The sequence below is a fragment of the Pseudorca crassidens genome, chromosome 15 (assembly GCF_039906515.1).
Source record: "Pseudorca crassidens isolate mPseCra1 chromosome 15, mPseCra1.hap1, whole genome shotgun sequence".
Classification (NCBI taxonomy): Eukaryota; Metazoa; Chordata; class Mammalia; order Artiodactyla; family Delphinidae; genus Pseudorca; species Pseudorca crassidens.
In genome coordinates, this window is record NC_090310.1 from 77949892 (window position 1) to 77976392 (window position 26501).

General features: G+C 50.4%; 1 long non-coding RNA gene across 2 annotated transcripts in view; it reads left to right on the forward strand.

Annotated features, from left to right (window-relative positions):
- LOC137207992 (uncharacterized) overlaps nt 1-26501 on the forward strand; it is a 266590-nt gene that overhangs the window by 26244 nt on the left and 213845 nt on the right. The window lies entirely within an intron of this gene.

The following is a 26501-nucleotide window of genomic DNA, read 5'->3' on the forward strand; positions in this document are numbered from 1 at the left end:
GCAGAACTGTGACTCTGGAAGGGGAGGGGTTACAGGTCTTGGTCCTGCTGAGCCCAAAATGGGGCAGATTCTTTTGGAAAGTGAAGTGGGGCCGGCTGTTTAGAAAATAGCGTGTGTGTGTATGTGTATTTTTAAGAGAGTGGCCTGGGTGGCAAGCTTGGGTTTGTGTCCCTGGCCAGCGGGAGGGGAGAATCCGGGCCAGGTAGGGGAAGTGGGGGGAAGGGTTCCTGTACTTCCACTCCTCTTCCTAGGAGTGGGAGATGTGCCATTTGTCCTCTTTGCCCAGTTGTGGACACTGAGGCCCAACCTCACCTGCTCAAGGCGGCTGAGCCCAGGTGTGAACCCAGGGCTGCAGTCCCTGATTCCCTGGGACAGAAATGGCCCCAGGCGAGGCTTCTTCCCCACCCCTTGATACCCTCCCACCCACCCGTTCGCACTGCACCTCCACCCCTATTCCAGCCCTGGACAGCATTCCTGAGAGTTGAGGATGTAGACGGAGGGGTTGGTGGATACACGTACAGTGTCCCACGGTGCCTGGCACGCAGGAGGTGTTATATAAGCATTTGCTCTTGTTATTATTTTTCTCTGGGAGGCTCCTGGCATTTGGCACTTGAGTCTAAAGCGCAGCGCGAGCATGGCCAGCGCTTGCCAGGGGCCAGTGTCCAGTAAACCCTGGACCTGCCCCATCTCATTTAAACCTCACAGCAACCTTTGGAGAGGTTGCTACCATTACAAGGCCTGCTTTTAGAGCTGTGGAACAGCCTTTTGGCTGTCAAATCCAAAAGGGTGAGAAACTGGTTTGGGGGCCCCCTGCTCTAGGAATTTGGGGGTGGAGGGAGAGTGGAGTGGGGGGCTTCATAGCTTAGTTTGCTGAGGGCCTGGGGCAGCCTGGGATCTTGGGAGCAGCTGCTGATTTTGTGGTTTGAGAAGGGGAAATGCTTTTGCCCTCCCTTTCCCTTTGGAGGCCTGGATGTTCCTTCCCTGTGGGAGGCCAGGATATGGGAAACAGAGACACTCAGCCCCCACCATTATGGAGCTGAGGATCAAGGCAAACACCATCCCTCTAACCCTAATGTCTCCTGCTCGTGGCCTGAGGGCTGTACAGAGCGCTGGGCACAAATAACCTCACTTTGGTCCTGGGCCTCCAGTGTGGCCCCGGACAGGTCTTATCCTGGGCTGCCTGATGACTGATGGGAACCTGGAACCTCCAAGTCAGTCCAGTGTCAGCACGAGCACATCGGCTCAACTGCCTCTAGGATTTACCTGCTGAAGGGCAGAGCCTGGGGGCTGGACCTAGGGAAGGAGGTAGCTCAGTCTTTTGGTGGGGAGTGAGTTGCCATTTAGGAACGAACCTCTCTAATCCCTACTCCTTTGGTCATGGAGAGCTGGCTGATGCGTGCTGCTCACCCATTTTTGTCACCAGAGGACGCAGAGGTGGTGAGAGGGGAGCAGCCTGGTCAAAGAGTGACCCCCAGGCTCCCCCTTCCTGAGTGCTGCCTGAGAACGAGTGTTGAGTGCAGCTCTTTACACACTCACACCCTCCCTATAATCTGAATAAGCACCCAGGGAAGGTGCTACACTGGTTTTACAAAAGTAAACTGAGGCCCACAGTAGCAGGGTTAGTGCTCAGTGGGGTTAGAGCAAGGGTGGAGCCAGTTAGGAAGCTAAGTCCGACTCCCAAGTCTCTGGGGAAAGCTTAGGGCTGAGAGCCTGGTTGGTCATCCCAGCCCCCACCCCAAATCTTGGGCCCTTCCTGGAGGGCTTCTTGCCCCACCCCGGGCTTAGGCACCCCAAGTGCCAGAGTTAAGTGACTTGCTTATGGTTTCACAGTTTGGAAGCAACATTAAGGGAGTTTGAACCCAATCCCATCTGACTACCCCTGAGGAGGGCTTGGAGAAATAGTTAACAGGTTGAGGGCTCTGATGGTGGTCCTGGTGGCCTGTGGGAGCACTGTGGCCAGAGCTGTGCCCAAAGGACTTGAGGAAATATCATAAATGGGGGGACACCTACCCTATGGATCACTAGGCTAGGAGAGCTACAGGCTTGCAGGGAGGAGGGGCCAGTCCGTTCAAAAGCTGGGAAACAAGAAAGAGAGCTGGATGGGGTGAAGCACGAGGAGGCCAGGGACGTGCCTTGAGGAACAGGAATAATAGTGGATGCAAGTTCAGTGTTTATGATGTGCAAAATAGCACGCCTGGACCTTGGCGTAGATGGATTTGCTGGTTTCTTCCAACTGCCCGGGAAGGCTGGTCATGTTAACCGCAGACCCATTTAGTGGGGTTGACCACTGAGGCTAGCCGGGAAGCCCAACCAATGTTTGCTCAGGACAGGAGAGTTGACAGCACATTTACACCTCATAATCTTGTGTAGTTGCCCCACAGCCTGGTGATCTTACCGAGGATAGAAGTGGGTGTCAGAAATGAAAGCTGGAGACACTGCCGGGTACCGGGCCGTGTGCTCTTGGAGGCCATGGCTTTTGTTGCTGGCATTTTCCTGCCAAGCCAGCAGGCTCAGAGAGGGGAAGTGACCTATCTAAGGTTGCACAGCTAAGAATGGTGGAATTTGTGGGTAGGAAAGAGAAGTGGGACTTCCCCGTCTAAATACCTAAAGAGTGTGTCCTCCTCCACCCAAACCATGTCTAGACCTCCCTGGGACTGTTTTGTCCTTGTTTCTGAGATATTTATTTGTCCAGTTTTTTTTTTTTTTTTTACTTATTCAGTAAACATTTATTGAGCACCTGCTCTGTGTCAGGCCCTATGCTGGGTGCTAGGGACATGTGGTGACCAAGGTGGAGGTGACAATTTATGGGGAGAGACAAGACAGTATCTAGTAAGTAGAACAAGGTAATGACAGGTGGGGACGAGCGCTCTGAGGGAAGGAAAGTAGGGCGGGGAGGGGTGGGGAGGTCCAAGAAGGCCTCTCCTAGTGGGTGGCGTCTGAGCAGAGGCCTGAGCCAGGTGAGGTGTGAGGGGGGAAGAGCCTCGGTTTCCTGAGCACACACTCTACGCCAGGTGTTACCGTGTGTGCCTTACGTGCCTTTTATCCTTGTGATAATCCAATGACTTGGGCGCTGTTTATCATCCCCCTTCCCTAGTTGGGGAAACTGGGGCACAGAGAGATGAAGGCACTGGCCCAACGACTGGTGAGTGACTAGCACGAGGCCTTCTCCTCCTGCCTCCCCCTCCATGGCCCCAAACCTCTCATCTGCTCTGCTTTCCTCTCCTGCCCCCCACCCCCTTAGTCCTTTCTCGGCCTGGCTGACCACCTGGGTGACTAGTGATGGAGCCCCAGAGGCCCCAGCTGGCTGGCCGGCTGGCCGCCCCTCCTTGGGGGTTTTCAACCTTGTATTGGCCGTAGCCATGTGCAGGGGGTGAGGCAGGCCAGGGTGGGCTGGGGAATTGGGGGTTGGAGTTTGAGCCCCTCCCAGGTGCCCTCTGAGAACAAGAAGTAGGAGTCCCGTTTCAAAGAGTGGAGACCTGAGGCTCTGAGAAGGGACATCACTTTCCCAGAAAGCAGAAAAGTTGGGATTTGAATCCATGTCTGTCTGAGACCCAGGCGAAGCCACTTTCCTGTCGGCTAGTTACTGCATGTGGGGGAACAGGTGGGCAAACCTCAATTTTGCACTCTTTGGCCCATCTTTGAGTAAGAGGCAGGGGAAAAAAACACCTCTGAGTTTTGCCCCTTATTTGCTGGGTGACCTCCAGCAAGATTCTTGACAAATTTGGGCCTGGGCTTCCTCACCCATGAACAAAGAGCAGTACCAGCTTCCATTTACATATTCAGCTAGCGTCACGTGAGCCCAAGACAGTCCCTGTATCCCTGGGGCTGACATCCTGCTGGGGGAGATGGATGATGGATTAGCAGGCTAATTTCAGACTGTATTAAGGTCTTGGAGAAAGTGGTAGAGGGTGACTGGGGAGAGTGTTTAGAGAGCATTCCAGGCAGAAGGAGCAGCAGGTGCAAAGGCCCTGAGACAGGACCAAGCTCAGTGTGTCAGGGAAAGAGTGAGGAGCCAGTATGGCTAGAGTAGAGGCAGCCAGGGGTCGAGTGGGGAAAGGAGGACAGAGGGGTGCAGGGTCTTTCTTGCAGGGCCATGGAGGCCAGGGTGAGGCTCAGAGAGGTTGTTATGAGGATGAATGAGCAGGTGTTCCTGCCAGGGCTTGGCACCCAGAAAGCCCTTGACAAGTTATCGATGGGATGAAACATGTCCTTCGGCCTCTGGATTAGGCAAAGTGCAGTGGGTGAAGAGCGGAAGGAGCCTGCCTGCCTGGGCCCAGGAGACCTTGTGGGTGAGGATCCTCTGACCCAGGGCCTGGAGCCATAGGGAGCTGTTCACCAGGCAGGAATGAGGGGAAGGGCATGCCAGGATACGGGTAAGGGAGGAGCAAAGGCTGGGAGCCAAGAGAGGGAGAGTTCTTTGGGAAGCAGGGACTGCAGGGGAGAGGGCACTGAGGAGGGGAGAGGGGAGGCTGGGGAGGGAGGCGGGGCCAGGCCTCCCTGAGGCCTCTGGGTGGGGTAGTAGGTGGCTAGGGGGAAGGCAGGAGGCTGGACTCCAGGAGGGGTGTTTTCTTTTTATTTGATTTCCTAAGTAGTGTACGATCATGGTGGGATGGTTAGATAATACAGAGTATCAATAAAAGAAGGGAATAAAAAGCACCCATAATTCTACTACCCAGAAATAAACCCTGTTAACACTTGCTGTGTGGCCTTGGGCAAGTCAGTTCACCTTTCTGTGCCTTAATGTCCTTGTTTCTAAAATGGAATAATGATCGTACCTGCCTCATAAAGTTGTTGTGAGGATTAAATGAGTTAATCCATGCAACATATTTCGAGCAGTGCCAGCACACAGTAAGAATTAGCCATCATCATTGTTATTAATAACATCATTAGCATCTTGGTGGGTTGAGAGCCCAGATGCTAGAAGAATTGGCTGCCTGTATTCTAGTTCTGAAGTTACCATTTCCTGGCTGTGTGGTTCGGGGCAAGTGACTGTATCTCGCTGTGTCTCAGTTTCCCCATCTGTAACAAGAAGAGAGTAAAATTCTTCATAGTGTTTGGTAGAGTTTTGACAGGTTAATTCATGCAGGGTGATTGTAGAGAGAGAGGGACCTCTGTATGCAGCAGTTATTTCCTTCCAGAATTTTTGTTCTATGTGTACTTTTTCTTCAGGGTAGCTAACGTCTGTTTGATACTCACACACCATCCCCCTTTCCTCCTTAACAATGGGACCTCTCTACTGTTGGGGGCAAGTGCCCTACTAAGACTACATTTCCCAGCTTCTCTTGCAGCTAGGGGTGACCAATAAGGTATAAATAGAGGTTGTAGGTGAGGTTTCCAGGAACGTTCCTTAAAATGGGCTGACTCAGCTGTGAGATACGTTCCCTTTTGCCTCCTTCCTCTGCAATCCCCCCAGTCCCCACTCTTTCTGCTTCCTGCCTGGAATGTGATGGCTGGAGCTTCAAGGACCATTTTGAACGTTAGGCAGACATTGAAACATGGAGAGAGTGGTGAAACCAAAAGGTAAGAGGCATTTGGGTTCTTGATGGTGATGGAACAGCAATACCATTCCTTGTCTTCCTTGCTCTGGACCTGTTTACATGATAGGAAAATAAATCTGTGCTTATTGAGGTCTCTGACATTTTGGCTTCCTGTTACTGGCAGCTGAATCTATTTCTAACTGATATATTTGCCAAAACAGAATCAACCTATGTGAGCTATTTTGTGACCTGCGTTTCTTAGTGATGCCCCAGTGCTTCCTTGTCTGAGAATGTTCTACTGATACTATTGCACATGAGCTCAAAACGAGGGGCTTGCTCTTTGCTTAGGAAGAATAATTCCCATCAGATGTGGTGGAAGGATTTCTTTCAATTCATTTTAATTACAGAAGTAATGCATGAAGATATCTGTCATGAAAGTTTTTTGCCTGTCCTCAGGTGTCTCCTCTGAGACTGAATCTCAGTGCCTATTAGGGCAGGCTTGAATCAGGCGCCTGGAATGGACAGAATCTCTTCTGCTAACCCCAGTGAGCTCAAATCCTGTTCCGCACTTTCCATATGTGATCCACCAAGGAGGCCCTCAGTTTGAAAACAGAGAGGGTCAGCCCCTGCTGCAGCTCACAGAGCGTATTGGCAGCTGTGCTGGGACCAGATACCCCACACCACCCCAGATAACCCTTCTGCTCTGCTGAGCCCTTGGCCTACCGGTGCTTGGGAGGCACTTGGCCAGCCTGCCTGGGGCCTGCCCAGCTGGGATCTCTGCGAGGTGAGTCTGTAGGCCAGAGACTCCTACAGACTCCCACACACCTGTGGGCAGGTGAGTTTTTATTTTTACAGCTGTCACCAGGTTCCTGCCTCACAGGCCCCAGCCCTTGGAGCCCTGGAGGTTGGAGGTGGCCAGGGAGGAAGATGGCTCCTCAGAGAAACTGGTGGGTGGGGGGTCAGTAGGCTGTGAAGGAGAGAGAACTGGGGTAGGAGTTGGGGCTGCCTGGGCTGCTTTACCCAAGCCAGGCCTCAGTCCTCTCATGCCGAATGGGGCTGGGCATCAAGCTCAGCTTGCTGAAGCTCTCGTGGGCTGGTGAGGGACATACAGATGATGGGGACCCGTTTCTTCCTTGCGTCTTGAAACTCAGGTGTAGAGCAGTAACTATTCACGCTTCCCGGTTCTTAGGACGAGATTGCTGTCAGTGCTTTCAAGGTCTGCATTGCGTTTTATTCTCTGCCTTCATCCTGGCTCCCCACATCCATTCCACCCACTTCTCATAGCTCTCACCCCAATGTGGTTAATGTCTATCCTTATTTATGCATCTCATCGTTTTATGTCTTTTCTTCCCAGTGAAATATCCACATACAGGAAAGTGCACACAGCATAGGTATACAGCTCAATGGATTTTCCCCGTGTGGACCCATGCGTGTACCCAGCTTCCAGATCCAAACACAGACCATTTCAGAGCCCCAGAGGCCCCTTCGAGTCACCCCCCCACCTAAGGGTGATCATTATCCTGATTTCTAACCGCAAACACTAATTTTGCCTATTTCTGCACTTTACACAAATGGAATCACACAATAGGCATCCTCTTGTATCTGACTTCTTTTATTCAATATTGTAACTGCAGCATTGATCCAAGTTTCTGTGTGTATCAGTGTTGTTCCTTTTTGTTACTGAACAGAATTCCACTGTATGGATGTACCACAATACATTTACCCATTTTATTGCTGAGGGACATTTAGGTTGTTTCCAGCTTTTAGGTCTTAAAATTGGGGCTGCAATGAACGTTCTAGAATACATGTCTTTGGTGAACATATGTACATATTTCAGTGGGGCATATACCTAGGAGTGCCTTACTGAGTCATAGGAAATGCTATGAGTATGTGTTTAATTCCTGTTAATCATATTCAATCCTAGATCTTATTCCGTTTCTTACTTTTTTTCTGTTTGAAAAAAGCTTTCTTTCTTGGTCAGTTTGGTTGACATAACAGAATACCATAGACTGAGTGACTTATAAACAACAGAAATTTATCTCTCACAGTTGTGGATGCTGAGAAGTTCAAGATCAAATTGCCATCAGATTTGGTGTCTGGTGAGGTCCTGCTTCCTGATTCACAGATGCCGTGTCCTCACATGGCAGAAAGGGCAAGGGAGCTCTCTGCGGTCTCTTTATAAGGGAACTAAGCCCATTCCTAATGGGACCTAATCACTTCCCAAAGACCCTACCTCCAAATACCCTCACATTGAGTTATTTCCACACATGAATTTTGGAGGACATAAACATTCAGTCTCTAGCAGTTTTTTTTGTTTTTTTTTTATTATTTTTTATTTTGTTTTTGCGGTATGCGGGCCTCTCACTGTTGTGGCCTCTCCCATTGTGGAGCACAGGCTCCAGACATGCAGGCTCAGCGGCCATGGCTCACGGGCCCAGCTGCTCCGCGGCATGTGGGATCCTCCCGGACGGGGGCACGAACCCGTGTCCCCTGCATCGGTAGGTGGGCTCTCAACCACTGCGCCACCAGGGAAGCCCCTAGCAGTTTTTATTTTGAAAAAGATCTCAAATTTATAGAAAAGTTACCAATATGGTACAAAGAACATTTTTTTCCTGAATTATTTGAGAATCAATTGTTGACCCTCCCTGTTGCCTGATCACCCCCTGATACTTTGGTATATAATTCCTACAAACAGGATATTTTCTATATAACCACAATATAACCATCAAAATCAGGAAATTAACATTCTACATTACTGCCGTGTACTCAGACCCATTCAAGTTTCACCAGTTGCCCTAATAATGTCCAGTGAAAGGGTCCAGTTCAGAATCACATGCTGTAGTTAGTTGCCATGTCTCTTTAGTCTCCTTTAATCTAGAACAGCTCCTCAGTCTTTCCTTGATTTTCATGACCTTGACACTTCTGAGGATGACAGGCCAGCTATTTTGTAGCATGTCCCTCACCTGGTTTGCCTGTTGTTTCCTTGTGGTTAGATTCAGGTCATGCGTGTTCAGGTCAGGCATATAAATCACAGAAGTGATGCTGTGTTCTTCTCTTTGTCCTAGTGTTGATGGTGTTTACTCCCCCTTCCCCAGTTTTACTGAGAAATAATTGATGTATAACATCATATAAGTTTAAGATGTACAACAGAATGATTTGATACATGTATATATAATGAAATGATTACCACAATAAGTTTAGTGAACATCCATCACCTCACATGGTTACAAAATTTTTTTTCCTTGTGGTGAGGATGGTGATGTTCACTCTGATCACTTGATTGAAGAGATATCTGGGGGAATTCACATCTATAAAGTTACTTTTTTCCCCTTTGCAATTAATAACTGTTTGAGGGGAGGTACTTTGAAACCATGTAAATATCCCATTCCTCGTCAAACTTTCAATGATTAATTTATTTTTTTGAGCTTCTTTGCCCTTCTGACATGTCACCACCGTTCTTTGAGCACTTCTCTTACCTTCTGGCAGGAGGTGTTCCAGGTTCAGCTAGTGCTTTCCCTGCTCCAGCCCTGGAATTAGCCATTTCTCCTAGGAGCCCGGGCTCCTTTTAGTAGAGAACAGTATTTAGAAGCCAACGTCTTGGCAGGAAGTGTGCTCATTGCTGCTGAGGTGTCCCTATTCCCAGGCTCTCTTAGGGCTGTGTGTGTGTGTGTGTGTGTGTGTGTGTGTGTGTGTATGTATATAGACATATATTTACATCCATATTATTTCTGCATCTATCTGTCTATCTATCTTCATCATTATCATCTATTTAGAAGACTATGAGTTTACAGCTGATAACTCTAGTTCCAGTCCATCACCACAACATTTATCCTGATTTTCTCTCTTTCCATATTAGGAACTCTCTTTTCAACAGTGAGAAAATTGGCTCGCATTATCCTCAATATATTTACTTATTTGACAGTCCCCTGCATGTAACCAATTTTCTGTCTCTGCACACACACCCTTGGCCCCCCTCCCCAGTTGGACGCCCTCCTTACCCTCCTGTGATCCCCACACTATGTCACCTCTCTTGTGGATGATTTCAGTTGAACTCCCCCATGGCCTCTCTGCATTTTTCTTTTAAATTTATCTAATTCAAATATATAATATATGCTCATTGTTCAAAATTCCAAAAGGTATGAAAGGGTTTGCAGTGAAAAGTTGTTCTCCCTCTCACTTCAGCCCTCACACTCTCAGTTCCCTTCCCCAGAGGTCAGTGCAGTTCCCAGCAGTTTTTCTTGTTTCAGATTGTCTGTGTGAGGTGGAGCACATGCACACGATATTTACACACGTCACATTGTGGCGCTTTCCATCATGGTCTGTACTTTGCTTTCTTCATTGAACAGTGTATCTTGGAGGTTGTTCATATCAGTGCTACTGTAGAGCTGCCTCAGTCTTTTCAATGATCACACAATATTCCATTGCACGGATGTACCATAATCATTGAACCAGTCCCCTTTTGATGGACATTTAAGTTGTTTCCCACCTTTTTCTAGCTCAGGCAATACTATAAGGGACAACCACATCAGATCCATTCCTGGAAGACTATGTTTTAGAGATGTCTCCATGCTGCTCTTCATTGCTTTTTACTCTGATGCATAACATTCCTCTGATGTATCTGCCCCATTTTAATGTACTTTTCCCCTTATGATGGACACTGATGTGGCCTCCAAGTTTCCTCAGCCACAAACACTGTAATGATGTCATTGAATGTGTCTCTGTGTAGGTTAGGTTGTCCGGATACTGAGATGGAGTTTGGGGGAGACTGTGATCGAGAGATGAGCTTGATTGTTCATGATCCCCCTGCCAATGTCAGTTTTTCCTCATCGCCCTTTGTTCCTTCTGTCTCCCTGTGGGGCTCACGAGTCAGATGGGTGTGGGTCACTAGGTGTTTGTCACTTAGATGTTTGACCTGGAATAAATGACCTCCCCTTCTAAGCCTCAGTTTCCTCGTCTGTGCAATGGGTCTCTCACATTCCTGACTGTTGTGTAGCATGGAGCTTGGTGGAAAATAAGCCCTTGATAAACAAAAGGGTCCCATTAAAATAGGGTCCCTAGGCCTTTGTGGCGTAAGTCTCTACCTCAGGCTCAGGTTTGGGGACACAGTCCCTTAAGGCAGTGAGAGGGAGAGGGGCTGACCTCTCCCTCTGGAGAGGACCAGGGAGTCGGGGGGTTGGACTGGGGTTGTTACGCCCCAAGAAGAGTTGTAACCAGACTTTTGATTCAGTAATGTTTGAAGGAAAAACGCTAATATAGATGGGGACTGGTATTCATTTCATTTCATTTCATTCATTCATTCATCCATTCATGTTCCTCTTAACAGCTTGTGACTTTGGGCAAGTGTCTTAACTTCTCTGTACCTCGGTTTTTTCTTCTGCAAAATGGGGATGGCAGTAATAGTACCTACCTCATAGGTGTGGTGAGATTAAGTAAGATGATACAAGTGAAATGCTTAGAGCAGTGCCTGGCACATAGTAAATATTCAATAAATATCAATTATTATCACAATTCATTTTGCCTACAAATTGTTTACTGAGAATCTGCTACATGTCAGTGTTAGTTGTCTCTCTCTGCCCAGAACTAGAACCACCTGGAGCCTCAGTTCTATAAAATCAGAGCCCAGGGCTTCCCTGGTGGTGCAGTGGTTAAGAATCTGCCTGCCAACGCAGGGGACACAGGTTTGAGCCCTGGTCCGGGAAGATCCCACATGCCGTAGAGCAACGAAGCCCGTGCGCCACAACTACTGAGCCTGAGCTCTAGAGCCCGCAAGCCACAACTACTGAGCCCGCGTGCCTAGAGCCTGTGCTCCACAGCAAGAGAAGCCACCGCGATGAGAAGCCTGCGCACCGCAACGAAGAGTAGCCCCCGCTCACTGCAACTAGAGAAAGCCCGCGTGCAGCAATGAAGACCCAACGCAGCCAAAAAATAAAAAAAATAAAAAAATAAAAAATCAGAGGCCAGAAATGAAGACATAATCTCAGGGTGTAACCACCCCTACCCAGCAATCCCAGCTGCCACAGGTGGTTTAAGATTCCCCGCCCCCTGCATTTCCAGGCCAGGGCTCCTGATGCCCCTGTAAGCTCCTACCACCCAGCTCCCCAGAGGTTGTACATCCTCAAACCCTCTCCAACAGCACTGATCTGAACCCTTGTGGACTCAGGAAAAAAGAGACTGAGGCAGCAAACCCCCATTTGTGCAATGGGGACTCCTCTTTTTAAGCCCTAGACGTTGCTGAAGGTCCAAACTGCCTTTTCTTTGCAGCCAGTTGGGTCCTGGGAGAAAGTAGGCAACATAAGTTGGCCAGGGCTCATCTGGTGCCTGCTGTCATTAGTTCAGTGTGGACCAGGGTTTCTCAACCTTGGCACTATTGGCGTGTGGGGCAGGATCATTCTTTGTTGTGGGGCTCTTGGGCATTGCAGCATCCCTGGCCTCTACTCACTAGATGCCAGTAGCATCACTGCCCCCAGCTGTGACAACCAAAAATGTCTCCAGACACTGCCAAGTGTCCTTTGGGGGGAAAAATTCCCCTGGGTTGAAAACCCCTGGTGTGGAGGATGCAGTGGCTGGGCTGAGTCCCCACTGGCTCGCTGGGTGACACTGGGGACTGTACTCTGTACTCTCCGGGCCTCGGGTCCCCATCCCTCATGGGATCAAGCTGAGACAGCACGAAGGGGCCTCCAGTCTGGTCTGACTAGAATTCTGGGCTTCTGCCTACCCCTGTCTCTCTGTGCATCTTGGTTGCAAGTTCTAGGAGGCAGGGTGAGGGTTAGGGCCCAGGAGACAGGTCTGGGTGGGGACAGCCGTGTGTTTGTTCTTTGGCCCCATGCCTGGCCCTCCCTCCAAATGCAGGAGAGATAATAATTACAAAAGCAGGCCTTAGGTTGTGTCATTTAATCCTTGTAACAGCTCTAGGAGGTGGGAGCTTTTATTATCCCTATTTTCCAGCAATAGGACAAATCACAATTGTGTGCCACTTGACAGGACACGCAGGAAGAATACAGCATCACTTGTATCATATCCCTGCAAAGATGCATAACCTGAATCTAACTAGGAGGAAGCATCAGACAAATACAGAGTGAAGAACATATTGCAAAATAGCTAGCGTGTCATCCTCAAAAGCAGGACAAGAAAATCCAGGAGAGGCCGAGGAACTGTTGAAGGAGTCTACATACAACTGAGGGAAGCTAAGAGTGATCCTGGACCAGAAAAAAATCATAAAGACCTTTATGGGGACGATTATGGAATATCGAATTGGTGTATGGATTCGATAGTAGTGCTGCATCGATGCTAAGTGTCCTGAATTTGATAATAGTACCAGGTGTGTAATGGGGGGTCAGGAGATACAGGCTGGAGGGTTTAGGAATAAAAGGACATCAGGTCTACAACTGACTCTCAAATAATTCAGGATAAGCGAGAAATATAAATAGAGGGGAAGCGATGAAGTAAGTGGGAAAAAATATAAACAATCTGGGTGAAGGATATTCTGTATCCTGGGTGAACAGTTCCTGTAACTCTTGTAATTTTTTCTGTAAGTTCAAAAGTTACACCAAAATAAATTAGAAAAACAAATAAAAAGTCTGACCTTCAATGTACCTAAGAGAAATGAAAATACGTGTCCACAAAAAGACCTGTAAGCATGTTCTCAGCAGTTTTATTTACAATAGCCCCAAACTGGAAACAACTCAAATGTCTTTCAGCAAGTGAGAAGATCAACAAATTGTAGTCCATCTATAAATGGAATACTGTTCAGCAATAACATGGAGTAAGCGACTGATTCACGTTGTGGATGAATCTTAAAAGCATTATGCGGAGGGAAAGAAGCTAGACCCAAAAGACCACGTACTGTGTGATTCCTCTGATATGAAGTTTGAGAACAGGTCAGACAAATCTAGAAGTCACAGTAGCGGTTCCTTTTGGGTGTAGAGTTATTGCCTGGGAAGGGACATAGGGGAGCCTTATGGGCTGCTGCAAAAGTTCTATGTCTTGATCTGGGTGGTTGTCACATGGATTTATACATATATAAATAGGCAATGGGGTAAAAATTCATTGAGGTAAAAATTCATTGAGATAAGTTCCTTTCCTGAACTTTGTCCTACATAAGTGAATAAAAGTAAAATAATTACAAAAACTTAAAGATACACATTGAACATATGAGAATGAGGTGGGCAGGGAGTGGAGAGTGGGGTTAAGGGGAATAAATAAAACCAGACTGGAGCCTTGCATGGGCAATGATGACAACACTGTGAATTGAGGAATCAGCTTGGATAACTTGGCCTTTTGTACCTCAGGTTCAAAAGGAAAAACCAAAAAGACACAAGAGCTCAGAGAGGGGGATTACCTTGCCTGAGGTCCCACAGCTGGTGGGTGGCAGAGGCAGGATTTGAACCTGGGTCTGGGTGACCCCAGAGTGTGCTCCTTACCCAGTGCTCTGGCCTGGACTCAGTGGGCTGGACAGCCATGCCAGGCTCCCAGAGGTTCCCCAGGGCCTGGCAGGGGATGATGAAACTACTGCCTGGCAAAGGCCATTCCAGCCCAGAGCTCAGGGCTCCAAGTGGGGAGGGGAGGCAGTGGGATAGAGGGCAGCCCCGCCTGCAACTCCCATCCCTGGAGCCTCGTTCCCTGGCCTGGTGCAGCTCTGCCAATCTCCGCCCGCCTCCCACCGGCCTTTGCCTTCCTTCCTGAGCCAGCATGTGAGCTCTGTAGCCCCACAGGCTTGGGTACGAATCCCAGCACTGCCCCCATCTGATTAGGTAACCTGGGCTGAGCGGCTCCTCACTTTATGACTCAGGTTCCACTTCCAGAGCCTGTCCATGAGAGCATCTAGCTAACAGCACTGTTGAGCAGACTCGAGGAGTTAAATGTGTGCACATCTCGACACAATACCTGCACATACTAAGTACCCAATAATAGTAGCTGCTCTTGTTGGTGGTGTTATTGCTATTTGTGGGAAAGGGGGAGCCCATGTTGCCCTTAGGCCATACGAATACCAGCATGTTAAGATGGCTGGCATGGAATGGAAAGCTCTGGAGAAAGGAGCTTTCAGACTGCCTGAAGGTTACTCAGAAAACTCGCTTAATTCCCACTCTGAGTTTTGAAAAAGTTTTTGGTAAGCTAAGGCAAGACCAGCACGGGCTTCACGGGCCTGCAGCCTGGGCAGGTGCACAGGGCCCTGTGCTCAGAAGGGCCCCGGGCTAGGTTTAATGCTCTGCTATTGCATCTTGAGATTCCTAGTGATTTCAGAACGAGGGTCTCCACATTTGCACGTAGCTGGTGCTGTGGCATGCAGCGAGGTCAGCAAGCACTGAGTTTCTCCTTAGACGTTCAGGAACATTCTTTGAGTGTAGTTGTCCCCATCACTGACCTTGCTGACCCCAGTTTCCTCACCTGGGAAGTGGGAAGAAAGACTTTGTGCAAGGCCACAGGGAGACAAGAGGAACCCAGTCTTCTGGTTCCCAGCTTCCATCACTGGCTGATCTAAGGCGAAACTTGGGAAGATTAGGACTTGGTGGGCCTAACCGGGTGCCCCTGGAGCACACAGTAGGTGTTCAATAGATACAAGTTGCTCTTTGATTCCCTGGCCGACCTTTTTGCCTTTTTCACGATTAAATTGTGATTTCCAATGATGCTAGTAATACTGTACATGCATTAATTCTCTTAAAATGTGAAAACATTTCTGATGAGGCTGAAGTCCATCTTGGACCACCTGCCTGAGGGCCAGCCCCTTCCTCACCCTCCCAGGACAGTTTTATGATTTTGGGGTGCAAACTTCCAGACCTTTGTCTGTGCATTACTTCAACCTGTGTGCCAATGTGTCTTTTCCCTCCTTCTTTTTTTCTGTTATACTTTTTAAAAGGTAAACCTTTTATGGAAGTATAACCTGGGTCCAGAAGAGATGATACATTTTCACCAACCTCATCACGTGCTTGGTGCCCAATAAGTAAATGGCTGGTAAATGAACTAATGGAAACGAAAGGAAAAAACAAACAACAAAACCCAGTTCTGGGTCATTAAGGGTCCCGTTGAGGTGGGTTTTGTTTAATTGGTGCCTCTTGTGAAACCTGTGAAAGCACAGACCATACAGTATCAACAATAACTGAGCCCAGCATTTTCCAGAGAAGAATAATGGCACTGTGGATGTCACAGGGTCCTTGGAAGGAGCTGATGGGGTGGCACTGGGGGAGTGGGGCTGTGGTGCTACTCTGTGGGATCAGCTATGCCTCAGGCCTCTGGTATTTTTCTGAGGTCCCGCAACTGGGAAGTGACTGCATGAGGTCCTGGACCCAGAGCCTCTGATGCCACTTTCCACAATGTTTCCTTATTGTTCTCTGCTGTATCTGCGATTGTAAGTCTGGCACACAGAAGACTCAAAGATGTGCTCCAGGAATGAGCACCTGCCATGTGCCAGGCATTGGGCTAAGCCCAAGAATACAGCAGAAAACAAGACAGCACCAAACCCTGTCTTCATGGAGTTTACATCCTCATGATGGGGGATATAGCCGGTCAGGTAGTGAGTGCTGTGAAGAAAACTGAAGAAGAGGGAGGAGAGGGAATTCCCTGGCAGTCCAGGGGTTAAGACTGTGTGCTTTCACAGCCAAGGACCTGGGTTTGATCCCTGGTTGGGGAACTAAGATCCCACAAGCCATTCGGTGCGGCCAAATAAATAAATAAATAAATACAAATGTTTAAAAAAGACTTTATTGACATATATACACTAATATGTATAAAATAGATAACTAATAAGAACCTACTGTATAAAAATAAATAAATAAGATTAAATTTAAAAAAGACAGCAATAAAAAAATAAAAAAGACTTTGATATTAAAAAAAAGAAGAGGAAGGAGAGAAGGAATGCTGGTGTGTGTGTGTGTGTGTGTGTGTGTGTGTGTGTGTGTGTGTGCGTGTGTGATGTTGCATTTAACTACAGAGGTCAGGAAGGGCCTCAGTGAGAGAAGACTGTATTTAAGCAAAGACCTGAAGGAGGTGGGAGAGAGCCATGGTGATATCTGGGGAACAGGAAACAGCAAGTGCAAAGGCCCTGAGGTGGGATCATGCTTCCTCTGTCCAAGGAGCAGCAGGGAGGCCAATATGGGGGGACTGCTGTGAGTGAGGGGAGAGAAGTAGGAGAGGTGTTGGAAGGTGTGTGGATGTGGTTGTGGAGAGGTAGGATTCTGAGCAGAGGGGGGATATGATTTAATTGCTTCCTCCCAGGGTAATGGGATGGTGGAAGCCAGGAAGAGGAGAGACCAGAATGAATGAACTGGTGGAAAGTGCTAAGCCCAGGGTTCGGTACACAGTAGGCACTCAATAAATAGCATCACGTTACTGTAGAGGCTATGTGGAGGATTTGAACGGAGTGAACTGCTAAGCTTTAATGGGTTTCTTGCAGGCTAGGTAATGCGTAAGGGGACCCCTACTGGAAGGCTTGGTGCCCCCTGATGAGGTGGGGAGGCGGGGGCCCAGGGAAGACCCTTCGGTGGGGCAGGAGTGGCAAGTGAGAGGGAGGAGGTGGCCAGGCCAGGGCTGGCAGGGAGCTGGAAACTGGTGGCGGCACCAGGGAGAATGTTCTAACTCCCCGGTGGACAGGCCGGGGCTGGTTCTCCTGGGGGGAGAGGCAGGAAGCACACCTTGTCCTGAGAGGAGCTGCCCAGCTTCCCAGTGCCTCTCCTATGTGGGCTTCCCAGGAGTCTGATTCCTGGCTTGGTGGTCTCTGCTATCCCAGGCCCTCTGATCCTCTCCACACCCCTCTTCCCCACCCCCCATAGCTGGGGCTCCAATCAGACTTGTCCTCACTGTGGCCAGTGTGTCCCTGCTCAACCCCCTCCTCACCTCCCACCCTCCCTCCTCTCTGATTGTCCCCCATTCCTCCAACTTGCTATTCCTCTTTCTACATGCTTTGCCCATGCTGTTCCCTCTTCAGCAAATGCCTTTCCCTTCCATTTCTCCCAAGTTCATGCCTACTTATTACTTGATTCTCAGAGGACAGGGTCCTCACCCAAAGAGGACTTCCCTGACCCTCTACTCGCTCCCCTCCATTCCTGTGCATGGTATTCACAGCTAGGACCCCATTTGGGGTCTGTATTGGTGTGATTATCTGTCTATGGTCAGTCTCTTCCATAGGCGCTGAGATCTTGGGGCAGGAACAGGTCTATCATGTTGATCTTGTGCTCCCAGAGCTTAGAATGGCACCTGGCACTTAGTACGTGCTCTGAATCCTGGATGGAGGCCACAGGAGGGGTGGTTGGATGAGTGTCTATGCACAGAGAGATGGAGGGACAGATGGATGGATGGACCTGGATGAATAGGGTGGGCTGGGTGATAGTATGAACAGTGAACAGGTGGAGGCAGATTATTGGGTGGGTGGATGGATAAGCAATGTCTGGCTGACAGGAGACCGGACAAGGGTGGTGTGGAATGCAACAGAAAACTCACGGCCTAAGAGTTAGGAGACCTGGGTTCAAGTTCGGCCTGGCTGCATATCAACACCAGGGCCTGTGGAGTCTTTGGCTTGTCCTATTGCCTTCTTTGCCTCTGTTTCCCCATTTATTGGTTTTTCAGCTTCATTATTGCTTATGTTTCACTGTGTAGAGCCCTTTTTATCCCCCCAAATTTTTCTGGAGCCTCACATGAACGGAACAAAAAGGAGACGCTGAGATGGGGGGCAGGGCATCCCCCAGGGCCTTGTGAGCTGGGAACACAGCTGGAAAACACAGCTGGACAGTCCACTTTGCCATGGCCTCTGGCTCTATGAGTCCTTCCTCTCTGGGGGTGTTTGCTGAAAATACAGATTCTAGGGTCCTTCCACCCAAGCTTCCACTTCAGGTGCTTTGGAACATCCAGCAGTCTGCAGTTTTAATGAGTTCTACTCCAGGATTCTGAGCTCATTCCTGGGTAAGACTCACTGCCACGTTCCTGGACAACTGGATCCTACAGGTCAGCAGCCTGGTGTGTGTGTGAGCGTGTGTGCACACACACGTGTGTGTTGGGAGGATGGGGGTCGCTGTGACATTTTCTATGTATATATAAAAAAAGGCCTGGAAACAACCAGGACGTCCATTAGTGGGGCTGGGTGAGTCCGTTGGGGCTAGTCCACTCCCTGGAGGACCCAACAGGTGTTAGAAATAAGGAAGAAGGCTTTGATAAGACAAGATCTCCAAGATATGGTTAAGTGAAAAGGCAGGTGCAGAACAGTGTCTGTTGTTTTACCACTTGTGTTAAACCATTCATAAAAGAAGAGAAATATGGATATGCATGGATGATTCTGGAAGGACACACAAGAAACTGGGACCAGGGTGGTCTCTGGGGAAGGAAACTGCTGGACCAGAAGCTAGAGGGGGACCACTGGTTATGTCCGAATCCCTTCCTGAGTCCTGGGTTCAAATTCTGACCCTAATTAGCTTTGTGGCCCTAAGCCCTCTCTGAGCCTCAGTTTCCCCATGTGTTAAGAGGGCTGTAAATTTCTAGCTTTGGCCTGGGCTGGCTGGAGGGCCCGGGCAATTTGATCCTGCTTCCCCTTCTGTTTTCCAGGACGCTCCTGGTCAGGCCTCACCTTCTAGCAGCCCCACTTGGCCCAGAGAGGGTGGGCCCCCTCCCTGGGGGTGGCCCAGTCCAAGGTGGGGCTGAGCTGGAAAAACCGGCAGGGTTGGAGCAGTTTGTGCAGGCACCAGCTTCCCTCCTCTGCCTGCAGGCTCTCAGGGACACTCACTTCCACCCACGCCCCTGAGGGGCTGGGACCGGAAGAGCATCCCCCAACCCACGCTTCAGGCTGGAGACCAGGGGGAAGGGGAGAATGACTGGGCTTTGAGCCAGAGTTAGGGGGCAAGGAGACAGGGAGAGACAAAGAGGGGGAGAGAGACAGCCAGGGAGAGACAGAGACAGAGAGACACTGAGAGACAAAAGAGAAAGAGACAGGCACACACACAGGGCCAGGTGCAAGCTGAGAGAGGCGAAGAACCAGAGTGAGGAGGGAAGAGACGGTGGAACTCCCTGGGTAGGCATGGGGGCTGGCCAAGGCAGGGAGTACTTGGGGGAGGGAGGCGGGGGCAGGGGCAGAGGGTGCTGGAGGCATCCCCAGCAGGGCGTTTTCCGCACCTCTGGGTTGCAGCTGCAGTTCTGCGTATTTCTAGGAACCAGCTCAGGGGCCCCTTCCTTCTTGCCCCTCCAGCCCTCCCTTGGGACCTTGTACCTGGAGGCTGTCTCCCCAGGGGGCCCTCTCAGAGCAGAGCTGGGAAGGTCTGAAGTGAAACTGGGCTAATTAGTGCTCAAAACTGAGATAATCGCTGCCTGGAATGTCCCGTAGGAGGTCCAGGTGGGGGCAGGCAGCCAGGGGCCATGGGTACCTGGGATTGGCCCAGCTGGGCCTCTGCCTGCTGGCCGCCAGAGCCCTGAATATTGGAAGGGGGAAGACCCAGGAGGCCTGGAGCCTCAGGTCCTAGAACCTGAAGTGACTCAGGCCCCTTCAGGCCATCCTGTAGAGCAGATGCACTGGACTCCAGTCTGATCACCTCTACCCTAACCCCTGCCTAAAACCTTCCATGGCTCCCGATGGCCCATAAGCTAAAATCCCAGCTCCTCACCTTGGCCTAGAAGCACCTGCTGATCTGTTTCTGTTCCTGCCTCATCACTCTGGCCCTCCCTTTCCACCCTCTTAGCCGTGAACCGTCCACACTAGGCCCACCTCAGGACCTTTGCATATGCTGTATCCCCACCCGGCATGCTCTTCCTCTTCCTCTTCCCAGAGCTCTCCCCTATGTATCTTTCAGACCTCAGCTCAAAGTCACCTCACTGGGGAGGCATCCCCTGCACCTCTCCTTCCCTTCTTTTAATGGGACTCCTGATTTGATGCCTGCTTCCTCCATGCAAGTGTCAGCTTCCTGAGGACAGGCACCAGGTCTGCTTTGTCACCAGTGTGTCCCACAGGACCTGACACAAGGCAGGCACTCCAGTGCCAGCCAGTGACCATCAAGAAGTGACCTGGACATCTTTGCTGTGTGGATTCCTTCTAGGAAGGGACCTGGGAGGAACTCCTGGGTCTCCCTGCACTGTCCCCACCCCTCCTCCAGTCCCAGCCTCAGAAGATCCTGCCTCTGAGTCTTCAGAGCCATGGGGCGGCCCTGGTCGTGATGTTGTAATGAATCACTGGTCAGAATCCGGTCTCGATTATCTCTGGGCTGTGTATGGCCTGCCTGACACCATGGGGGCTGGGACCTCAGGCCACCCTGTCAGGGGCCCCAGGTGTCCCACTGGGCCTCTTGCCTCTGGCCACAGATAACAGCACAGGCCCTGGTGTCCTCATCTCAGCTGTGGGCACCTGCACCAAGGACATGCTAGGTGGCCTTGGGCAAGTCCCTGCCTTTCTCTGGGTTGCCAAGTCACACAGGGTGGAGTCCTGGCCTGTAGGAGAGAGTGAGGAATTGGGTGGAAATGGGATCTGTGGCTGGGAGACCTTGGCTGTAGTAATAACAGTCATTTCTCAAGGAGAGTGAAATGAGAAAGTGATTGGTGACACAGGATGGGATTCCCATGTGTTCCCGACTGGGGGTGGGGAGAATCCAGGGTGACTGATCAGCCCAGAGGTACCCTGGGTACCTGAGGTTTACAAGTGTCCTGAGGCCCATTGAGGTGGGGCAGAAAGTGTTGGCAAGTGAGCCATTTCTTGGGCGTTGATCTCACCATGCCTCAGTTTCCTCATTGTGAGGCAGGAATCATAAGAGTTTCTACTTCACAGGGATGTCCTTAAATGAGATCCTCTCTGTGAAGTGCTTGGAACAGCGCCTGACTGTGGGAAGCGATCCATAACTACCATTATTATCACCTCCTGAAGTCTGGCCTTACTCCGTCCTCACCTTTCCGTGTTTCCTGCCCCAGCACCATTCAGGCTTGGGTGACTCGCCTGAATGATTACAACAGCCTCTGAATGGTCTCCTGCCCCCAGTGTCACCCCTACATTTGTTCTCCACATGCTGCCAGTCGGAGCCTTAAGAAGCGGGAGGGAGGTCCAAGAGGGAGGGGATATATGTATACATATGGCTGATTCAGTTTGTTGTACAGCAGAAACTAACACAACACTGTAAAACAACTATACCCCAATTAAAAAAAAAAAAGTAAGCTGGATCACCATCCAGCTCCTTTGCTCAACAATCTCCCATGATTCCCACTGCCCTCAGAATAAGGATTAACCTCCTAATGATAACCTGCAGGTGCTGCTCGATGGCTGACCCTTCTCTCCCAGTCTCCTGCCACTCTCCCTCTCATTCACTCTGCTAGAGTGCCCTCCTTGATCCCCCTTTCTGGTCTCATCTCCATGGATCTCTCCTTGCAGCCCTCATTATGGCCATATTGTTACACTTGCTCAGATGATTATTTAATTGAGGTCTGTTTCCTACTCCAGAATGCAAGGAAGGAATCATGTCAGCTCTGTTTCCCGCTGTATTCCCAGTGCTCATCACAGGGCTTGACACACAGTAGGTGTGCGATAAATATTTGATGAATGAGTGAATGAATAATGGCTTGGTGAGCTGGAGGTTGGGGTGGGTTGGACATCATTGAGGCCTCAGGTTCTTCCCACCTTGTGGTTCTGCCATCTCTTCTCAGCCCAGTTCCTTATAGCTCCATGGTGGCTGCCAAAGCTCCTGCCATCTCTTCCTCACATAACTATGGCCCAGGCAGGAAAAGGCCTTCCTGTGTCCTCTTAAGAATGAAGAAACTCTTCCCAGAAGTCCCTTGGCAGAATTCCCCATCTAATTGGCCACAGATGCATTCCATGTCTAGCCTCAGCCAATTACTGCAAAGGGAGGGAGAGGGCCATGTTTGACTTGGGCCAATCAGCATTTGCCCCCGACACAGAGTCTGCCCTTGCCCAGTAAGAGGGAATCCAGCTGGGGCAGGTCTGGCCTTGAGCTGTGGGCCCCTGAACTGGTGGCCTTTCGAGCATCCTTGAGGCTGTGGATCCCCTACCTGCCTTCCCTCTCTAGGGAGCCCTTGAGTGGTGGCTGTGAGAGGAAAGGTAGGGCTGGGTGAGGGTCTCCAGCAAATTAGGCCGCCAGACACCTTCACCTCAGTAAATATTTATAGAGCCAGGAATGGAGAGGAGATGGGCGGGCCCAGAGGGTATGTAGGGAAGAGGCAGCCTGGGCCAGAGGTACCAAGGGAGGGACAGAGAGAGAGGACGGAGAGACAGAGACACTGAGCGAGATACAGAGAGACACAGGGGAAAGACAAAGACACAGAGGGAAAGAGAGAGGCAGGGAGATACAGAAGGGGAGAGAAACAGAGAGAGGCTTTGCCAGGAGGGCTTTTGCATTAGTGCCTTGAGCAGTCAGAGGTCCTGTAATGGTGGGAGCAACGTCCCCGTCCCTTTCTCTTTGGCTTGATATCCTGGGCAAGTCACATGCCAGCCTGAGCCTTGGTGTCCTCCTCTGCTAGATGGGGTAAATGACCCTCTTTCACAGGACTGTCCCGAGGGCCCAACACACCAGGATTATCATTGACCCAGTGGCCTCCTTTGGCCTGTAAATGGCCGGGAGTGGTTGGGAATTGTTGCCCCGGTGGACAGGGGAGACGTGCCCAGGGTCACAGCAGGAGGGCAGGAGGGATCTGGGCCCTGATTCTAAAGTCTGTGTTCTGTCCGTGCCCCACAGGGCTGGATGGGGCAGGGAGGGGGTGTATCCTAGATGCTGGGCACCCCTGGGTGGTGCTGGCTGGTGACAACAATTCTGGTAATAATAACAATGGCGACTGTGTTCTCAGGGCTCCCCAAGTACCAGGCACCAACCCCAGGAGGGAGGCACTGCTTAATTCTATTCATTTTGTAATTCCCATTGTACAGATGAGGAAACCGCCTCAGAGAACTGCAGTGACTTCCTAAAACAGAGTTGGAGTTTGGAGTTGGATAGGCCTGGGTCTGAGTCCGTGCTCCATACCTGACAGGCTGGCTGACCTCGGGACAGTCACCGCCTCTCGCTCAGTTTCCCCATTTGTAAAGTAGGAAAATAGCAGTTGAAAGGGTTTAAAGGACACGAGGATTAAATGAGATGATGTATAGAAAGCACCTAGCATGGGTCCAGCTACACAGTAAGTGTTCAGTAAATGTTAGATGGTAAGGTTGGGTAACAGTTTTAAAGTAATTTAAAAATAATCCCTTTAATTGCTCCCCTTTTTTCAGAGGAAGAGCTGAGGTCCAGAGAGGGGAAGTGACTTGCCCAAGGTCCCCAGCCAAGTGGAGGAGCTGAGATTTGAACCCAATGGGCTCTGAGGCCAGGGCTCACTGCTGGCCCTCTATGCCACCATGATGGCTCAGCCCCGGATGGCCTGTTGGAGGACCAATCCTGTGGGTCAAGGAGATGCCTGTGGCTTGGTCCAATATCCCTCTGGCCTGGCATTAGCCACTCTCACCCACTGAGGGTGGTTGCAGAATCCCACTCCCGTTACCGGTCGATAAAGGGTGCCCATTGCAAAACTCAGCGGCAAAACTATTGAGTTGTGTCATCCTGCGGACAGGCCCTGGGTGCCCCTTTCCTGCCTGGATGCCTGGGTGGGGCCGACTCCTCCCTCCCTCCCTCCACGGCCCTGACCCAGCAGAGGCTGGGGTTGTGGTCAGCAGGGGTCTTTCAGGGAGTGGGCAGAGGACAGACCTGGGCACTGGGTCCACCCATAGCTCTCCACTCTCAGGAAATTGCAGCGCCATCCTTCCAGGTGCTCAAGCTCAAACCTTGGGGTCACTCAATTCATCTCTTGTCCCACATCCAATAGTTGGTAGAAAATTCTGTCAGCTGTACCTTTAAAATACAGCCAGAACCCAACCAGGTTTTTCCCCTCCACTTCCACACCTGGATTCAAAGCACCTCCCTGCTGGTCTCACCATTCTCCACGCAGCCAAAGGGGTCCTGTTAAATCCAGGTGGATCCTAAGTCAGAGCTTGTCCCTCTGCTTAGAACCCTCCACGGCTCATGTCCAGAACATAAGCCAAAGTCTTTGCAAGGCCCACAGAGCCCTGCTGCATCTGGCCCCCTTGTCTTTCTGACCTCATCTCCACCATTCTCTCTTCCTTGCTCACTTTGCTCCAGTCCAATGGCTTCCTTGCTATCTCTCCAACACATCAGGCATGATCTAACCCCAGGGCCTTTGCACTTGCTGTTCCATCTGCCTGGAATGCTCTTCCCCCAGCTCTGTCACACAGCTGGATCCCTCACTTCATTCAGATCTCATCTCAATGTCACCACCTCAGGGAAGCCTTCCCTGGCTACCCTGCTGAAGTGTCACTTCCACTGTCACCCCAAGCCCTTTCTTTTTTCTTCCTGACTTGCCATCATATTATATATATGTTTAATATCTGTCTCCTTCCTTAGATTATCACCTTCCTCAGGGCAGGGACTATTGTCTGTTTTGTTCACCGTGCTTCCCTGGTACTCAGCCCAGGCCTGGCACATAGTAGGTGCTCCACAAAGGTTTGCTGAATCAGGGAATGGGTGGGCAGGAGGGGCCTCAGCAAACCTCACCAGCTCCCCTTTCTCTGGCCAATGAGCATGCTTTGCCCTCCTTCAGCTTGCATTTGGAGGGGGCTTCCCTGGCCACCCTGTCAAATGGCCCCTCGACTGTCCAACTCCCACCCAGGCCCTCTGCCTAGCTCCCTGACAGCACTCACCATGCACTTGACTCATTTTGTCTGTGTCCATATCTACTATCAGGCCTCCTCCCGCCAGACTCTGAGCTCTGTGAGAACAGAACCTCATCTGCCTTGGTTCCACTGCTGTCCCTCAGTGCCCAGCATGGAGTCTGGCACCCTGTGGGATGCGTCAGTGCCTGCCTGATCAAGATTTGCCTTACAAACCCCGTTGGCAGGGCCAGTTGTGGCCAGGAAGGAGTTAAGAGGAGACGCTGTGCCTGGACCTGCAAAGTCAGGGAGAGAAGGGGGCCCGCTGGGGCCTTAATTATAACACATCCCATAATGACATGGTGTTATAATAGGCACACAAAGTTTACTAATCTGATATTATATCTGGGCTTTTGACAATAGATACAATCAACCAGCTGTAGTTTGCTAGCTCATTCTCGACCTACCTCCACGCTCCACCTAGATTATTACCGGCTTCCTTAATTCAGTGGAAGGCAGAGCTCTGCGGGCAATGCCCACAGTCCCAGCACCAGCGAGTCTGGCCCGGCCCTCCCATAAGCTGGGGTAATAGCTACTCCCACATGGCGTGAGGCTTGTGCCGCCTTCTCCATCCCAACCCTGTGTCCCAGGCTTGGGCGTGACAGGCCTGTTCAAGGCCTAGGGAGCCATAGTTGCTAACCACCAAGGACTCAAACTGGCGGCCTGTGGGCCGGGTCGGCCTCGAGGCGCGTTGGGTTTGGCCTGTGTGGTGCTTTTGCTGAAAGTCAAAATGAGTTGCCAACACTGAAAATTTAGGATGTTGCACACAAACATCCAGATTTCTGGCTTTCCTTGAGAAATGAAAAGATCCAGGAACCCTGGGCTCATAAGTGCTGTGTGTTGGACCCGAGGATTGGCTGTCCCCACAGACCTTAGGTGGCCAAGCTGCCTCCCGACCTGTTTCACTTTTGTGTCCCTGCCTGGGTCTTATAGGCAGCTGAGTTTGCAACCCCTGCTGTAGTTAGAGGTCAGTTACCCATTTGCAAATGGGACACTGAGGCTCAGAAAAAGCAAATGGCTTAACTGATATTGCACAGTGAGCCTGGAACTCAGGTCACAATCATTTAGTAAGGCTTTACTGAGCACCCACTGTATGCCAGGCCCTGGGGACACAGAGAGACCATGATAGATATCATCTCACCTTCTGGAGGTGACAGTCTTTGCTCCACAGCCATAATGTCACCTTTATTGCTGGGTAACAGTATCTGTTGGAGACAGGTCCTTTCTTATTCCCTTGAGGTAGCTGGAAGTAGATTTTTCATAGCTGCTGGAATCCATCCCGGGACAGGAACGGGAAGCAGCCATCTTGGAAGGAAGAGTTCCCACAAGGAGGCTGCCCCTACTTCCCAACTTGGGCCCTCAGAGAGCAGGAAGGG